Here is a 6,004-nt window from a genome sequence, read left to right as displayed (position 1 = left end):
GATCCTGTACAGGCCGCTCTCCGTGGAAGCCGTAGTATCGCATCAGATCGCAGCAGTCCTCCCGAGGGTACCCGGAATCCGTCAGAGGCGGGTACCGTGCTGTCGGAGTCATTGCCCTTTGATTCTGCATTGATGACAACATGCCGGCTTAAAGGGACACAGAATCGACGATGAATTGCTGACAGTGAAAATAGGGGTTTCCTCGGTCAAAGGCTTCAGCTTTGGTCACGCTTGAATAAATCTGCCATACTAAAAATTCTGCTTAGTTTATGTATAAACTGGACTTGCCTCTTTCACACCAGCTAATCAGAAATCGATTCCGCATCCCTTCAATGTTACACTTGTGCATTGGTACCCACGACTTGGCCCAGAGCAGATTTGTCACCCAGATAAGACCAAAAAAAGTGCGAAAAAAGCAATCGGGGAGGGCCCAGGGTCTAGGGTGTGAAACTCCCAGTAAAAAAATGCGTGTATTTTTAGCTCTACTATGGAAGCTTTTGCTGGCAAGTATACACGTCGTTATTTCGTCATTATGAAACATTATTGTCCGAAAAAAAAAAAACAACAAAAAGTCTGACTTAATAAGGATTTAATACTTTGACAGTGATAACCTGATTTGTAACTAAAAAAAAAAAACCCGAACCCCGAAGTTTTCCTCCACCCATGCATAAAACTAGTGAATGTCGTCATATGATTGAAATATATAGTATTGAGTTAAACACAAACCAAGTAAAATATTATTTGTAAGCATAGACATATCCCTGATCATTATGTTAAGCATTAACATATTCTGTTATGTATTGTATACTTACTGATCTTGATCACGCTTGCGCTACTAACAATAAACATTCCTGGAAACATAGAGAAAACAAATCATGCAGATTTATAACTTTACGTCGATGACTGTCCGAGAGTTCAAACCCACGACACAGCTTATTTTAACGTACAAATACTCGTCCTTGCTATACAGAGAAACGAGTGTTTGGGGTTTTACGTCGTACTCAACAATTTTTTCAGTCATATGGCGACGAAGGAATCCTTTGGGTATATGTAATGTTCCTCCTTGTCGCAGGACGGAGTTGCACCGCTCTTTTATCTAGTGCTGCTTCACTGAGACGGCTTACCGAAGGCAAGTAAGCTGTCCCGCTCGAGCCGTTATACTGATACGGGTCAATCAGTCGTTGCATTATCCCCCTCATGCTGAACGTCAAGCGAGAAAGTTACAACTTCCCCTTTCAAATTCTTAGTTGTGACTCGACCCAGGATTGATCCTGGATCTACCGATCCCGAAGCGGACACTCTACCACCTGTGCTATCTGGGGCGGTCAAAAAAAGTATCTGCCCTTTGGTCATTGGTGAAGAATGGTGTTAAAACTTCCTAGATCCGAATCCCCACTCGTATCGCCACCAAAATGTACTATATTCGTCCTTATAGCCCTATTAATGCCAACCTGTGCACAAAATTTCATCCAGAAATCCCTGCACGACTTATCCCGTGAAGTTGCTGGCGGAGAGACAAAAACACGTACAGAGGTAGAGAGACAGACATATAAATGCTGACAAAATATAGCCTCTTTAGTGCGCGGAGGTAATTAACGTCTGACACACAGAGACGCCAGTGTACGTCTAAATTTACAAGTTACAGTTTTAATTTTACTCAGGTCCAAGTTGTGAATGAGCGAGTAAGTGAGTGAGTGCTTGCATGGGGTTTTAACATCGTGCTTAACAATTTTTCAGTCATATGACGACGATCCAAGTTGTGAAATTTGCCGTTCATTCCCGTGTCCCCCCCCCCCCACCCCCAGTTCTTATTATTTATTTATTTGACTGGTGTTCTGGGTCGTAGTCAAGAATGTGTCACCTATACGACGACGTCCAGCATAATAGTGGTAGGAAACCGGGGGGAAACCCACGGACCATTCACATGTTCCTGGAAGACCCCCCCACGAACGACCGGAAAGATAGTCAGCAGGTTGGATTTGCCACTAAATAATAAGACAGGGCGAGTATTTTCCTTTTTTTTTTTTTAGCTTTTAACAGTTAAGTGCTTACAACCGCTTATGCACGATCCATGCAACGGCTAAATTAATTGTAACAACTAAATAACAACGAGATATTCAACGGAGGACTGGAACACAGTGACCGCATTGGTGACAAGCTCGTGGGTCATTGATTCACCCACAGCCTACCCCTATCCCCGGGCCAATTCTCTTATATAACTGTTTAGAGTGGAATGTCTAACGATGTTGAAATGTATCGTTTGGAGCAAATTGTGGAAAGAAAAACAAACGCCTTGTGGCACGTATTCATCATCTTTGAATAGCTATTTGATTAAAATATAAATAACTTTGGCGGCATGGACTCGCCCTGCCACAAAAAAACAGTAAAGGTATACACATGTAATCCCCCCGCCCTCCCCCCCCACTCGTCGTCATTTAACTGAAAAATTTTACAAAATCAAAATCCACCTTTAAGGTGTAAAAAGCTCTTACCTACAACGAAACACCAAGTAAAACCTTGCCACGGCATCTTGATGGCATCGGTAAGTCGTCAGCTGTATTTGTTGGCTGCTCTTTGACAGGCTATAAACCGTTTATTCAGGATTGCTCCACAAACCTGAATCGTGTGGGAAGACAGCCACACGGCACGGTAAAAGAGAGCAGATCTAACCGGGTCAAATTCTGTATAAACGCACGTGGTTTCAAGGGCTGACTTTGATTTAATTGTTCATTTAATTGTTGTTGAACACATACACATACATAAAAATTCACTTATATCATGGCGCTCATTTTTATGGGTGAAGGAAACCAGAGTGCCCAGGTTAAACCACCGATCCCTGGCATGTTTCTGACGAACTTTCCCACATGTGACGTGCAGATATGCACACTATACTGAAGGGAGACCTATGTGGTCTTCACCAATCGTTAGACTGTGCCAAAGGCGACGTGGTCGCCGCAGTTCGCTTATTGTCACCAAGGCGCCACAAAGATTTAGAGCGGCAGTATCTCCAAATTCACAGTCCACCGTCGAGTGGGGGATAAAAGCGGAGGACTGTATATAACCATGAACAGGATTAGTTCCAAATACAGCCACCCCACTGGTGAGAGGCTCCGGGTTAATGCACCGAGCTGGCACTCAAGCCACTCGGCCACGTAGTCCGCGATTAGTATTCGAGTGATACTCTCAAGACAATATGGTGTTAAAGTTAAACAGAAAGCCTGGGTTGTTTGAATGATGCAAGAATTCATTCTATTATTGCAGAAGTTAATCCGTAACAAATAACACATATTATATTAAATCGACACAATGATTGTACTAGGAAATTCTATGCCTCGCTGTCAGTAGGGAGCCGTGTGCAAATATACGTATTAAATAGAGATGACCTTCTGAAAAACATCGAGTGTGTCACGCAACACACCGGCCATGACGCGTAGTATCATTTCACGATGTTTATTTCTACAAAAAAAAATAAGAGTGAGTTTGCTTACTTATTTGATTGCCTTCATGATTTATATACAGGTGAACTATAGGAATTTCTTTCAGTGATAAAAGTGTTATTTCGCAAAGTTTACAGATATCGCCTTTGTTTTTACATTTCTTATATTTTACACCCAGACAGCATGACGTAGTAAAAGAAACATTTGTTTCCAGACGGACAATCTGAGCTCGTCGGTATAACGTAATAATACATGTACAGTATACTTTTACATGTCTACGTCACACAACAATAAAAAACGACGTCATACACGCGCAGCCTTAAAATATCTAGGTCAATGGGATACTGGCAGAAGTCCGAAGTGGAACGTCTTTGAGTGGTGCTGGACATTTCACTGCAGCGTCATGAGGGTGACGTCACTGTGGGTCGACCAAATACATCACAGATGAAAGCGCAACGCGCAACATGTTTTGCGTCGCACAACAAGACTTGTGACATGCAAGTTCTGTGTCACTAGTGCCACCTTTTGTGAGAGGAAGATCTGCAGGTACCTCATCGCAAAGGCCCAGACTTGTGGTTGATTGGTCTAATATGTATGGTCTCTGCAGAGGGAGTGAAAGAGAATGGCAGAATGAAATGTGCCGGTTTTTTTTTTTTGCTTCATTTTACTCCTTTTTGTGGTAGAATGGACTTTAACGCCTTCGCCATGGTCTTTGTTGTGTAACCCGATACGGCTGAGCCTTGTTTCATACCGAGTTATTTGACGGGTTACACAACAAACACCCCCACGGTGAATATAACACGGTAATTATGCTATAAAAGCATAATAAGTTTTGGCATCACTCCAGGAAATTCCAGGACATTTCAGGACTTTTTGCAGTGATTTTCCAGGAGTTTCCACTATTTCCGGTTGACGGGCAGGGTGTGATTCATGCCTTTTGAACACACAAGCTGCTACATTTGTCAACCGAACATGTACAGTACCGGTTATTCTCGGTATCAGTATAATGGGACTCCCGCTGGATGAGGGTTGTCCGACTCGTCACTGATAAGATAAGAGCAGTGGAAATCCATAGCCTGATGAGTGGAGTTTATTAAAGCTAGTACTTGAGAATCTTTCACTTTCTTAGCAGCCTATGGGGCTTACTGGATTGGGAGCTGGAGAGAACCACTGAACTTCGGAGAATTATAAACAATTCCTTCACTAGCGATGAACATTTGTTTATGCAATTGAAGTGGTGAAAGGCTAATAAAAATGATTTTAAGCAAAAGTTGTCTGGCGCAAGGAGATCTGCAAGCACTTTTAATCACTTAGTCACCAAAGCTAATGAAAAATTAAGGTGAGAAACAATGAAAATTGTAAACCAAGACTATATTTGAACCCACTACAGTTTGCAGATTTGTGACTATCTGACTGATAAAACAAGACTATTTCATAGCAATAAAACTTACTGAAATCAGATGATCACATGACTGAGCTAATTGGCTAGGTACATACATGTACAACATATACCAGGGACATATCCATGGCTATTTCAATACTGTTCACTGGTTTGGGAGCTCAAATTCTTAATTATTCCAGAATACATTTATTGAATACAACGTCCCCCACCCCGCAAATCTCTGGACATGTCCCTGTATACAAACTGTGAGAATTTATAAAACAAACCACACCAAGAATAAATTTCAAAACTTTACTGAGGCACATTTTCACTGTTCAAGATAACTGACTATTTCTGTTGGTAAAGTCATGTCAACAAGAGAAAAGATAAGAAATTTAGTCATCCCTTAAGTTCATTTACTTTCTCATCTAGTTCAGTACAGAGAGCATTCAGTTCTTCTTTCTTTTGTTTGGCAGTTCTACGTAGGCTATTTGATTTGGCAATGAAAGTTAGCTGGCTCGTTGTTTCAGCCTTCTCAGAATATTTGTCAGCTGATCGCTCTAATTCTAATATGTCTTTCTCGATCCGTGTTTTTTTGTTTTTAGGGATTCAACCTCATCAAGAAATGCTTTTCTTTTTTTACGATCTTCCTCGTTTTCTTTCTCTGTTCTCTGATTTTCTAAGTGTGTCATATACTTCTGCCTGGCTGCTCCGGAAGAAGAAGCAATTGTTTACTGATGTCTACCTTGGTTATTCCACCCACTGATTCAATGTGATCACAGGTTATACGCTGTGAAACAAGGGACTCTTCAAGAAGATTTTCAACCTCTATCTGACGGTTAACTGAAAAGCCCCGTTCGACAGATGCTTGGCCATGAGAAATTAGGAGAATGTCTCTGACAATGGCCAAGAGCTTCTTAAAGCACTCCTTTGTACCAATGGTCTGATGGAAAAGCAAATCCAGTCTGGAATCGTACGGCTTAAACGATTCGAATTGCGAGTGGTGACCCACAACTGTTGTGTTAATGAAGTCCTCAAATTGAACTAATATATCATCACACTCCGATATCCCTCCCATTACTTTGTTTGCTTCCACCATTTTAGTTAGCAGTAGTTTCATTTTATCCAAGCACTCTTGCTTTGATGTGGCGAGCTTCCTTGGGTCGAGACAGGCCAAGTATCTCGT

This window comes from Liolophura sinensis, chromosome 3, assembly GCF_032854445.1.
Source record: "Liolophura sinensis isolate JHLJ2023 chromosome 3, CUHK_Ljap_v2, whole genome shotgun sequence".
Taxonomy (NCBI): domain Eukaryota; kingdom Metazoa; phylum Mollusca; class Polyplacophora; order Chitonida; family Chitonidae; genus Liolophura; species Liolophura sinensis.
This window is presented reverse-complemented; position numbering follows the sequence as displayed.